Raw genomic sequence first — 14,049 nt, 5'->3', positions numbered from 1 at the left:
CAGAATAAATGACAGGGGCGCCTGAGTGGCTCAGTAGGTTAAGCGTCCGACTTCTGCTCAGATCATGATCTCACGGTTTGTGAGTTCGAGCCCCGTGTTGGGCTCTGGGCTGACCGCTCAGAGCCTGGACCCTGCTTCAGATTCTGTGTCTCCCTGTCTCTCTGCCCTTCCCCTGCTCACACTCTGTCTCTCAAAAATTGTCTCAAAACTAAATAAACATTAAAAAAAAATTAAAATAAAAAAGAATGACGAAAGTCTCTTTTCACACTTCCCCACATTCCTGGACCCTTTGCCCAAAACTCAACTGCCGTTTACAATTTGTTATACATCCTTTCCACATCTCCTTTTTATTAAAGTAAATATAATAATACATATACAAAGTATACAAATACATATAAATATTTTATTTAAAAAACATTTTTAATAATTGTTTTTTTTCCCTGAACAACATTCCTCAAAGTTGTTTCCGTATCAATACATATATATTTTACTGTTTTTAAATGGTGGTGTTAAGGATAGAAACATTTATTTCGTAATATTGTTATGACACTGCTTATCGTCAATGGTCTTCAAACTTCAAGAGCAACCTAACAGTGGATGGTCACGGATAATTTTAGGACAATTTTCAGCTCCTTGATGTTTTCGTGTACTAATTGAACTGCTTGAGAACTAGTCTCCTTTCCTCCTCTCCCTTTAAAATCACCACATTGTAATTCTCCGTTCTATACAAGAAAGGCAAAATTCTTCTCCATCTCAGATCCTACTAATGTGCACTGTTCTGAGATGTATAAATTTTAAAGTACGGAGTCAACACGAGGGAAAAACCCCTTGAGAGAAAAGGGGTAGGGGTTAAAACCAAGACCTTATTTTATCAGTGAAATAAATTCTTGGCAGGGTTCCAAGCCTCATTCATTTATCCAGCTGGCCAGCCTAGAATTCACAAGTTGGGTGGTTATAGTACAGGCATATATTATGTGTTTATTTTTTAAAGTCATTTTTTCCTTGATGAAGAATGAGTCCAATTTATCTGAGTGGTTAGAGAATGTGCTTGCAAATTACACTGTATACTAGATACTCCATAAACTGCATGATCTAAACCTGGAATTCTAAGGTGTGACCAAAAATGAACAGCATAAATATAATACACACTAGAGATTAAGACCTTTTAAACTACCGAAAGTTATAATTTAAAAATGTGAGGTAATTAAAAAATGTACAAGAGGGTATAGATAGATGAACAAGGAGGGGGCTTCAGGACCCTTGGTTTATTTAATAATTCTCTTCCTAGAGGATATTCAGATTATTCCATTTTTCTCAACTTCAAACAATGCTTCAATGAATAGTTCTGAACTGCCTTTCTGGGCACAGGTTTCAGTTTCCCTTTTAGATATCAATGCATAGAATTCCTGAATTGAATGTTATGTGCATTTAAAAATTTAATAAATGTGTCAAATGGTTTTCCAATAGAAAAAAAGTCCCAAGTCATATTCCTACTAGGAGGGTATGAGTCCATGCTTTTCCCTATAATCCCACCAACACTGGGTCTTATCAAACTTTGAAACGTTTGCCAATTTGAAGGGGGAAAGGTGATCTTGTTGTTTCAATCTGTATTTCCCAGAAAACCATTTTTCATGTTTATTGGACATTTACATTTCTTTTTGGAAAATTCCCTATCCATATTCTTTCTTTCATTCTATTTTTTTCTTGTTGATTTATAGATATCCTATGTTCTAGATATTTTATATATTAACCCTATTCTCCTCCAAATGTTGCGGTTTTTTTCATGTTTTTCACATTATGCCTCATTTGTCATACAAAGTCCTGCTACTCAAAAGTGGTCCATAGACTAGCAGCAGCATAATCTTCCAGAAGATGTTATACATGCAAAATCTCAGAATTTGAGAAGCAATGACAGAAGTTTCCTTTTCTTTCTATTGTCAGATATCGTATTATTTTCCTTTACGACTCCTTGGCTAATTTTTCATATCCCCCAAAAAGCATTGGATGTCTTTTTTCTCTAGCTGTACTTATTCTCCAGGTGATCTTATCCAATCTTGTGGCTTTATATGCCAAATATGGACTGATAAAGCCCAAATTTTAAAATCCAGCTCTGTCCTCTCAACTCCAGACTTTTTGTCCAACTGCCTACTGAACATCTCCACTAAAATAACTAATAGACATTGCAAACTTGACATGTTCAAAGATTTAACTTCTGGTCTAGCCCACAATCCCCCCCAAAACTTCTTTTTCCTATAGTCTCTTCATCTCAGAAAATGATAACCTCCCTCTATATTGACTTCATTGACCACTCAGGCAGAAGTGCTTTATAGTCAGAATTTGATATCCTAAAATTGATTGTGTTTTTCATGTCTATTAGCTGCTCTGAGATCAGAAACATGTTTTATTTATCTTTCGTTTCCCCATCACTTATCTTGGTGTCTTAGTCATAACAGGTATTCAATCAGTGCTGAAACTAAGATTCAGGCTGTCTTTAGAATAGGGGAAGAGAGGAAAAATTAGGCCTAGTTCGGGGATTCTTTCCACTTCAGTAAATAAATAAAGATGTTATTATCCAAAGCCTTTTTTGTTGTTGTTGTTTTGTTTTGTTTTTTTTAAAGCTCCATAGATAAAACGCATGCACAGTTAGGGTAAAGAACCACCCCCCAAGGAATGAGAGAGAGAAAGGAAAAAATTAGAATAGAAAAGGAAAATGAACATGAGGGAAATTACGGAACTGAGCTGATTAAAACGGATTAGAATAAAATTTTTGTACTGGGGAGCAGAAAATGACAGGTTTGGTTAGGTAGGGCAGGGCCAGACCATGAATGTTCTGGAATAAGATTTCTTAATTCCTGAAACAAAAGTAATTTTATATCCAAAGAATGAAGAAAAATCACTATGAGCCGTCACTGAAATTAGGGAAGATGAGTCTGGTAGAAAAAATTTGCTCACATTTCCCAGAAGAGTAAGAGAAAGAACTTTGATGATAATTATTAAATATAAATATATTAAAAAATAGAATAAGATATTGTAAAACTAAGAGAAGATATATAGTTTTGGCCTTAAAATGCCTTCTTGGAAAAAATGAAGAAAATCTGTTTCAACAATCCTGAAAGGGAAATGAAAGAATTACAAACAGAAGCAAAAAAATTCAAGAAAGGTACTAGATTTCCTGTCCTGTTTTGATCTCTTCAGTGGACCACAGCAATTAAAATCAGGCAATCTTAGTAAACAATCGATCATTTCTAGTGACTTTACAGATGGCAAAATTCCCTCCCCCACAAAAATGAATTTTTTTAACGCCCACCTCAGAAGACGCCTATGTTAAAATATAAATTAATAAAATATAAATTCAGACCAACTGCTATGGAAGAACTGCAGGGCAGTAATGGCACAGAAAACTACAGCCACTGCCTCCCTTCCTCCCAATAAAAAGGCATCAGGTCCGGATTATTATAGGATTGGCTTCTATCAAACCTTTAAAGAAAATACAATAAGTTATTAATATGTGAAAGCATATAAAAAAGGAAAATCTTCCAAGTTCATTTCATAAAATTAGCAAAATCCAGATATCCAAACTTGACAAAGAGAATACAAAAAGAAAAACAAAAAAAAAAAAAAACCCCCACACACAGACACACATAAATAATCCAAGCTGTGAGGATACAAAACCTCTTAAATTCCATTTTCCCTCTCCCTTTCAGTTCCCTCTCCCTCTCTCACTCTTGTTCTTTCCCTCAAATTAATGTTAGTCATTCACCAGGAATCCAGTAAAATAATACTTAACAGGTCAAAGGAGAAAATTACATGCTAGTCTAACAGATGCCCAAACAACAAATAACTATTACCAAAGGTAAAACAAATTTATTTAAACAAATTTATTTAAAATAAATAATTCAAAAAGAGAGACATGGTCCTAAAATTTCAGAAGAATTGCTAAAAGAATCATGGCAGTGGAAGCATGAAGGCTAGACAATCAGTCAGTGGAAAAGATTCTGAAAAACTCCTCTAAAATAAAAAACAAATACAATCAGCTTGAGAAAGAAATCAAAGTTTATAAATTGCCGACCAAAATATCAAAGTTTCTATTGAGATAATTCTAGAATATCTCCAAGCTTAAAGACAATACATATAAAAGGGGAGCATGAGAAAATGATAAATCACAGTCATTAAAATAAAACCTCAGCTGAAGTAAACAGATTAGAGCTAAAGAAAGAATTAAAGAACTAGAAGAGGATTCAGAGAAAATTGGCCAAAAGGCAGAGAAAAATGAATGGAAAACAGGAAAGGCAAAGAATGGAATTAGTAAATTCAGAAGGTAAACAGACAATGGGAGACATATTTGAACAGAAGATGGGTGTAATTTTCTAAAACAATTGAAAATAAAAAATTCTCAAGAGTAGCACAATGAGTCCTGTGTCCTGTCCATGACAGATAAAACTAAATCCACAACTATATAGGTCGAAGTACAAGTTCATAAAAGTTCTTAAAGTCAACCAGAGAGAAAAGAAAAATAAATTACACTGACAGCATATTTCTTAACAACAGTATAAGAAGCCAGAGGATAATGAAATGACTTCAAGAAACAAAAGAAAATAGCTAACAACCTAAAAGGAAACAGAACCCAGAATAATGTAAAAGACAGAGCAGCATGGCAGGCTGATTAACAGCCCCCAAAATATCTACACTGTAAACCCCAGAACCTATGTTACCTTATATGACAAAAAGAATTTTGCAGATGTAATTAAGTATTTTGAATTAAGGAGATTATCTTGGATGGGCCCAAAATGTTATTCCAAGCATCCTTATAAAATGGGGAGATTTTATTATAGAGGATTAGGTAAGTGAAGACCTACCAGAGAGATCTGAAGATGCTACACTGCTGGCCTGGGTAGCTGAAAGAAGGGACCATGAATCAAGGAATCCAAGGAATGCAGTTCTGCAAGCTGGGAAAGGCAAGTAAATGTGCTCTAGAGGAAGAACAGTCTTTCTGACACCTCAATTGCCCTAGTGTGAACCCCATTTTGGACCTCAGACCTTCAGAATTATTAAGGGAATACATTTGCGGTAAAACACCAGGTTTGTGGTAATTTGATACAGCAGCCACAAGAAACTAATACAAATGGGGAACCTGGAAACTAATAAACACAAGGGTAAATCTAAATAAGCAGACTATACAAAATAACAACAAAAACAGTGACAACAGTTGCTGGGGGCAAATGGGCAGCAGTAAAGCATTCTAAGACCCACTTATTATTCAAGAGGGATCCTGGAACATCTTCATGTGCCAGACAGATGTCAAAACAACACAGGAGCCAGCTTGAAGGGACTCCTACTAGCCAAACTTGGGAGATTTTCAGCAAAAAGAGTAAAAACTATAATTAATTACAACAGGTGGCATACATAAAAGATAAATAAATAAAAACTCACTAGTCCATAAAAGTAAGAAGTTTGTTGGGAGACACTTGCCACCACTGTAGGTGACTGTTACATCTTTAGAAAATTAAACATTAGTGGAAAAGAATTATGTATTTTATATTCTACCTTCTTGGAAAAAATTCTAGTTATTCCTATTTGATGTGGGAAGCTCTTTCTAAAAGAATGCCAGCTAATATAAAATCACTGATTCAAGAAAGGATCACAGGGGGCTGAAGCTGTTAGGTGAAAAGCTGATGAAGAACAGAATACTCCTATAGTGTCCAAGCATTTCCACACAGATTAAAGACAGAGGGAAAAACACACATCTTTATAAGGATATGTAGCTTAGAATCATTAATAGAGGGACAACCGGACAAGTACCTCTTAATGTGATACAACATAAATGACACATTATCTATCACCCATGAAGTTTACCTGTAAAACATTAATACAGAATCTAATCAAACATTTTTTTAATTTTTTAAAGTTTATTCATTTGTGTGTGGGGGGTGGTGGTGGTGGTGGTAGAGAAAGAGACACCAGAGCACAAGTGGAGGAGGGAGGGCACAGAGAGAGAGCAAGACACAGAATCTGCAGCCGGCTCCGGACTCTGAGCTGTCAGCCCAGAGCCCAATGTGGGGTTTGAACCCATGAACCATGAAATCATGACCTGAGTCAAAAGTCGGGCACTTAACCGACTGAGCCACCCGGGCACCCTCTAATCAAACTTTTACACTTAGCTTCAAGTTGAGAAGAAATATACAAGGTAAAAAAAAATAATGAAATAATCAGGCATATACAGAATATGGGACATTCTATAAGACATTTATCTTTCTCTTTAAAAGTCAAAGCCATGACAATCCAAAATGTGGGACATTCCAGGACAAGTATCCTAGTCTCTTTAATAAATCATGTCATGGGAAACAAAATGGTGGGTGGTCTGTTCAAGACTCTAAGACAAGAACTATTAAAAGACAACAACTAATTCAACACATGCACACAAAGAAGATCTTAGTTTAGGGATGGAGAACAGCTATAAAAGACATTCTTAGGATAACTGTGGAAATTTAAACATGTACTACACATATGATTATGAAATTGTTAATCTCCCTAGATATAATTTTAGACAAGTGAAATAATTTTTCAGGACCTATAAATCTAGCAAAATGTTAACAATTGTTGAAGCTTTGTGGTGTAAGTGATACCAATGCAAACGTTTGTTGTACTGTTACTTCAACTTCTATGTAGGATTGAGTTTTTCTCCAAACTTTTTATCTCTTTTTCCTTTAATTCTCCCCAACAATGCTTTTTCTCTTAAAGTCTATTTTATGATACAAACCAACCTACACCAGCATTTGCCTGATATGTCTTTTCTCATCTTTGTGTTGCCTATAAATGAACTATGCAAAGTTTTTTTTTCTTTTGCTAGCATGTTTTGTTTTAAACATATTTATCTGTTTTAATCAGAGAATTTAGTTCATTTACATTTTTGTACCTGATTTATTTCTAGTCTTATTGTGTGCTTTCTACTTACACTGCTTTTTTCTTGATTTTCTGACTTCTACGGAACTGATCAAGTTTTGTTATTGTTCCTTTTTTCCTCTATGTACCAGTCACATTCTAGGCCACAAAACATGTTTCATAAACACAGAAAACTGTTTTGATACAAACCCTATTTCTTTATCATGATGCAATTAATTTAAAAATCAGTAACAAAATTCGAGTGTATTTTGAAAAATTCAACATTTACTTATTTTAAAAATCTTGGAATATTAGAAATAGTGATCTTTTAACTTAATAAAAGTATATCTACAGAAACCTGCAGCAAAATATCACAGTGAAAGGTCAGGCATAAGACAAGGGTGCCTGTTACCACTGATATTATATACAGGAGGTTATAGTATGGAAGGGTTATAGCATGGAGGGGTGCCTGGGTGGTTCAGTCGGTTGAGCATCTGACTGCAGCTCAGGTCGTGATCCTACAGTTTGTGAGTTTGAGGCCTGCATCTGGCTTGCAGCAGTCAGCCTGTAAGCAAGGTGCCCGCTTCAGATCCTCTATCCTCCTCTCTTGTGCCCACCCCCCACATTCCCACTCTCTCAAAAAATAAGTACAACATTAAAGCAAAAATTTTTTAAGAGTATGAGAATATAAAAACAGACATAAATAAATAATGCAAGATGGGTGGATAGAATAGTAATCCAGTGCATCAGCCAGAGCCAATTTTACAAAGATGCCCTTCATAATAGCAACAAAAACTATAAAGAATCTAGAAAAAGATCTTTAAGATTTTAAATTTATTTTTAAGTAATCTCTACACTCAACATGGAGCTCGAACTCACAACCCTGAGATCAAGAGTAGCATGCTCTACTTACTGAGCCAGCCAGGCGCCCCTAGGAATAAATCTAATAAAAGATTTGCAAGATCTTTGTGAAGGGAACAACAAAATAATATGCAAAGGCATAAAGGAAGACTGAGAAGAGAAACTCAAATGACTCTGGAGGTTTATTTCCTCCTCTCTTTTAGTCTATCAACAAGCTGACTTAGGAGGTCTGAGGTCTGAGTTTGCTCAACGCAAGAAAAGGCTGATGACAGCCACAGAGCTCTCCGTTCTAATAAGGCCATTCCATCAACCTCAAAGTTCCAATTATTACTTAGGAGCCCCTTCTCTGGTATATTAGTTCTAGTTAGGTCTACCCTAAGTATATATCTGTATGAAGATAACAGAACTCAGGGGATTCTGTGTGCTCTGGTACTTACTGTTTTCCACTAAATCTTACTTCACATTTATGCCATGTGATGCATGTGTGTATGTGCATGTTCCACCCCTTCACTTGACAAAGACTAACATAAATGCTCTTTTATGTGAAGATTCAATATTGTAATAATCTCAAATTTTCCCCAAATTAATTCAGTGTAGTACAATAAACAAAATCCTGAGATTTTTTTTTCCCCATGGATTTGGCAAACTGATTCTAAAATTCTTACAAAAGTACTATAAAATGATACAGTCTTTTAGCTATTTTAAATAATGAGAGTAAGACTGTTATTACTAGAGAGCAAGATTTATAAAGCAATAGGACAGAACAGCAATAAACAAAGAGAATGGATATAGTTTGTGTTGGCATTATAATTTAGTGGGGGACATCATGGACCATATAATAAATAATGCTAGGGTGCCTGGTGGCTCAGTCAGTTAAGCAGCTGACTTCAGCTCAGGTCAGATCTCACAGTTCGTGGGTTCGAGCCTTGGATTGGGCTCTCTGCTGTCAGTTCGTAGCCTGCTTTGGATTCTGTGTCTCCTGCTCTCTGTGCCCCTCCCCTGATTGCTCACGCGTGCACGCTCTCTCTCTCTCTCTCTCTCTCAAAAATAAACATTAAAAAAATAAATAAATAATGCTGGGGTAACTGGCTATCCTTTTGGAAAATGTCAAATAATCCAAAAGATACATGGGCAAAGGATTTATGAACAAGTAGTAGATTTAAAGAGAATTCAGACTATCCAACAGATACATGATAACATGAATGACCTCATTAGCAATCAAAGAAATGCAAATTAAAATGAGAAATCATTTCACACCCATGAGACTGGCAAAACCTTTAGGTCTAAAGGCTATTGCCTATGTACAGCAATAGGTGCTTTTCTATTCTACATGTGGGTATGATACAGATGCATAAGAGTAAACTGAAAATATCTAGCAAAGCTGATGGTGGGCATTATACTATCATGCAGCTATTACAACATTAACATACGTACAAGAAGTATTCATTGCAGCAATGTTTTAATAGCAAAGTACTAGAACTAACTAAAATACTCCCTAAGAGAAAAGGGGCAAAAAAAAAAAAAAAAAAAAAAAAAATTGTAAAATGGAAAACTATATATAAGTCAAAATGAAGAACTAGAGCTACATTTATCATTGAGGATACGTCTCCAACACACAATATTGAATGAAACAACCAAGTTCTAAGATATATACAACTTTAAAACATTCCATTGATATTGTTTATAGATATACACCCATGTCAAAAGTTTAGAAGCATGAATGGTATGATGAACACTAAATTCAGGATAATGGGTACCTCTGAAGATGAACAGAGCACAGAACAGATACAAAGGATACACTCTGATTATCTTTGATGAGCTAGAAGGTGCTTTATCTGTGTAATGTTTTGTTTAAAATATCTGAAGCAAATATGATAAAAGACATGATTCAACAACATAGGGTTATAGGTGCATGGATGATCAATGATATTATTCTCTGTACTTTTTTATATGCTTGGGAAAGGAAGGAAGGAGAGAATGAAGAAGGAAATGGAGGTTGTGAGTTGGTTAACTCCCTCCATACTAAAAGCTGCCCTTACATTTATAATTAGGGTGGCCCTAAACCTGCCTACTCCAATCCCTGTGCCCTAGAAAAAAACAACCAACGAATACACAAAGTTCAAGAGAACCCACAATCAGACTTCCCATTTAGAACAAAGGTCTATATTTGTATAACTGCAAAGCTCTCTATCATAATCAACTTGGTCCTTTATTCATGAATATGAATCAAATATGAGGGTAAATGAAAACTTTTGTGGACATGTGAAGTCTCAAAAACTCACCTCAATAGGACTCATAGGTCTGAAAACTTTCCTATCATTTGACTTAGCAATTCCACTTCTAAGAATTTTATAAATTTTATAAAGAAATTTATAAATTTTATAAATATATAAAATTATAAAACTTTATAAATCCACAAAACTGGAAAAACACAGTAGAACCCTCGTCCTAGCACTTAAAAAGATAAGTCACCAAGTAAAAAAAAAAAATCAACTAATTTTTTTAAATGGCACTATCTTTATATACAACAAACACAAAACAAGAATGTTAATAAACTGGTCTAGAAAGCAAGCAAACAAGCAAGCAAGCAAGCATACCCCACCAAAAGCTGTGTTTGCAAGTAAAGAGTTAAAAGATAACTAAGTGTGGGTTTAGTAAGGTAAACAAGGAGAACATGAAAACAAGAGGTCAGGAACATTAAGCAAAAAGCCACGGTAAGTAGTTTGGATTTTATTCTTAGTGCAGTGAGAATCCAAACTTTCAAAACCAGGTGTGTGCGTGTGTGTGACATAATCTGATTGATATTTTATTATTACTGACAATTACCATCCCATTTTCTAGATGAGAATATCTGTGGCACAGAGGTTGTATTTCGCTCAAAGCCACAGAACCGGCAAACAACAGAGTCAGGATTTAACTCTAGATCATGGAAATCCAGAGCATAAATATTATAATGCCTCTAAATATCACTCCAGTGAAGAATGGATTATAGGGGGGCAAGAGTGGATGCAAAGAAGACCGGTTGAGACTACGGTTGTAGGCTAAGCAAGAGATGACTGCCTGGACTAAGGTGGAGGCAGTGGAGATGGAGAAAAATTGGTGCATCTGGGATATATTTTAGAGGTGGAGAAAATAAGACTTACTAATGGATTAGACATGGGGAAGGGGTGAGAAAGAAAAATAAGAGTCCAGAGCCAAAATGTCGGTGTAAGCAACAATATGGACGGTCATGTCATTTACTGAAGTGGGGAATCAAGAGGGAGAGAAAGCAAGCATTGTGTCCCCAACAGGTGAGGTCAATTACATGATCAAGGAGGGAAGCTGGTTATGAACTCAGGAGGAGAGAGAAGGCAGGATACATTTAGGTGTCACAGCATACTAATGAGCAGACCTCCAAGGGAGTGTAGGCAAAGACTCAACCTTAAGGCCCACCAACATTTAGAGGACTAGTAAAACAAAACAAGACAAAACAAAAACCAGAGTCCACAAAAATGGTTGAGAAGAAACAGACACTAGGGTAAGAGAAAAACTATTCAGAGAGGAAAATTCATTGGTTAAAAAGTGGGAAAAGAATAGCAGACAGAAGACACTAAGAAGGATGTGTCTTCTATATATCTGGTTATGATATTTGCATATATTTGTATATACAGCAGGGCTGGGAGATAACAGCATGTTTGGAGGCTAAAAGGAAAATCCAAAAGAGAGGGAGAAATTGAGGATGTGGAAGAGAGACACGAACTGCAGGAAAGAAGCCCTAGAGACAGTAAAAAGAAGATGGAACCTGAGTCACAAGAAGAGAATGAGACCGTCAGGGAAGGTCTCTGATAATGAGTGAAAGGAAGGTAGAGAACACCAAGACCAACGCAGACAGGTTTGTAGATTCGGTGGTGAGATCAGAGCTGCATCTAACTTCTCAATGAAGACTTTGAGGTGAAGTCCAGAGATGAAAGCGGGAGCTGTGAGAAGTTCGCAGTGAATGGACAGACAGTCTTCACCGGAAGACAGAAGGAGCAGCACTGCCAGCAGCCACTGCTGAAGACAGAGATGGAAGAGAGATGGTGTGCAGTTGCTATTTTGTTAGACTCACAAAATGAAAGGGGAGACAGACTAAAGAGTCAAGGAAATTAGTAACTGTTACAGTCATTCCTTGGTCCTGGAGTCCACGGGTTGTGAAATGAGTTTCTCTCGAGAAGGCTGAAGAAGCACAATGATCAGGGGCCAGACAGGTGTCTGGAATCTTTTTAAGGTTAAAAAAGAGGTTGAGGATTTAAGAGTTTGTTGATCATAGCTTCACAATTACTTCGAGGAGTGAGATATACAAATAGGGAAGTGGTGTTCATGAAATCAATATGTGACAAATATCCTGATTTTTGAGTCAAACTTGGAAATTAATTTAAAATTATCCAAAATGGAAGTAAGAGGAAGAAAAGATTTTTTTCTGTCTGACAGCAGGTAAACCTTATCATTTCACGGATCCTGGAAAAACAAAACAGCATCAAAAATGAACTATTTTAAACTGTCCATAAGATCATCCACTAAGTTTATGTAACTTTATTTTTTAATTTTTTAAAATGTTTTATTATTTATTTTTTTGAGAGACAGAACAGAGCATGAGCAGGGGAGGGGCAGAGAGAAAGGGACACACAGAATCCGAAGCAGGCTCCAGGCTCTGAACTGTTAGCACAGAGCCCAAGAGGGGGGCTCGAACCCACGAACCACGAGATCATGACCTGAGCCGAGGTCGGACGCTTAACTGATTGAGCCACCCAGGTGCCCCTACGTAACTTTAAAAACAAGCCACCCTCAGTTCTCCAAAGCCCTGGCACACCATTCCAGAGCATGTGTCCCACGACTAAAATAAAAGATGTGTGGGAAACAGAAATAAATAACTGGGGTATAATGGCCTATTAGGGCTGTAAACTCAGTGAAGTTAAGATCTATAGCACACTGATCACTGCTTTATTCCTAGCACCTAACTAAGTACACTAGTATGAAGTAGGTAGTTTACCAGTCAATGAAGCAGGAGCCACCCTAGTCAAGGTATTTTTTTTCCTTCTTTTTCAAATGGAGTTCCAGGACAGAATTAAACCCTAATGCACCCAGTGTGAGTCAAAGGCATTCTCTCTGATGTATCGAGAATGATGCTTATGACTCTCAAAAGAGACAGAGTTAAAATATGTGCTCACTAATTTAGGTACTTTTATTTTTTATTTATATTTTAAAAAGTGTATTTATTTTAAGAGAGACAGAGACAGTGTGAGTGGGGAAGGGACACAGAAAGAGGAAGAGACAGAATCCTAAGTAGGCTCCATGCTTCCAGCACAGAGCCCGACATGGGGCTCAAACCCACAAAACCGAGAGAGATCATGACAGAAGGCAAAACCAAGAGTCGGATGCTCAACTGACTGAGCCACCCAAGTGCCCCAATTTTAGGTATTTTTAGTAAATTCTAAAATAAAGAATATTTTGTAAAGAGCACTTCATGGTATGTGAATGTTTTCAGAATACAATGTTCCTATACACACACTGGAAAAACATCACCTATTTCCTTTGCTTTGTGGGCTTTTCCCCTTCCAAAAAAGTATAGTCAAGTTTTCAACAATTTTCTCCATCAGTATAAGACCTCTCTAGCTTCTAATTCCATTTACCCTGTGCCATGTACTCTAATAACAAGTGGGTGATAGAAATATTAGACAATAATTGTACCAATCTTTTATAGTGCTTACTTTGTACCAGGCATTGTTTTCACACTTTATACATATTAAACTTGTTCAATTCTCCCAACAGCTCAAGCAGTTTGGAACTATTATTATCCTTACTTTATAGAACAGGAAACAGGTGAAAAAATAAACTTGGCCCAGGTCAGAGAGTTAATGAGTGGCAGAACGATTCTTATACACCACATGGTCTGTGTGTCTATAAGAAGTGCAGTAGTTCCCCTGATCTACCATTTCACTTTCCACAGTTTCAGTTACCTGTGGTCAACCACAGTCTGGAATCCTAGATAATCCTCCTTCTGATATATTGTTGGAAAGTCAATAGTAGCCTAATGTTACATCACGGTGCCTACATCATCATTCACCCCACTTCATCTCACATGTAGGCATTTTATCATCTCCCATCATCACAAGGATAAGTACAGTACAATAAGATATTCGGGGGGGGGAACACATTTACAAAATTTTTATTACAGTATGTTGTTATAATTGAACTATTTTTATTATTATATTGTTATATCTCTTCCTGTACCTATAAACTAAACTTTATCACAGGTATATACGCACAGGAAAAAAACAGTATATCTAGGGT

The 14,049-nt window shown here is 36.3% G+C and overlaps 1 protein-coding gene across 5 annotated transcripts in view; it reads right to left on the bottom strand.

Moving 5' to 3' along the window:
• The window catches only part of BRAF (B-Raf proto-oncogene, serine/threonine kinase), a 161,614-nt gene that overhangs the window by 86,085 nt on the left and 61,480 nt on the right, over positions 1-14,049 (bottom strand). The window lies entirely within an intron of this gene.

Source organism: Acinonyx jubatus, chromosome A2 (genome assembly GCF_027475565.1).
Source record: "Acinonyx jubatus isolate Ajub_Pintada_27869175 chromosome A2, VMU_Ajub_asm_v1.0, whole genome shotgun sequence".
NCBI classification, from domain to species: Eukaryota; Metazoa; Chordata; class Mammalia; order Carnivora; family Felidae; genus Acinonyx; species Acinonyx jubatus.
Note: the sequence above shows the minus strand (reverse complement) of the source record. Positions and strands in the feature narration are given on the sequence as shown.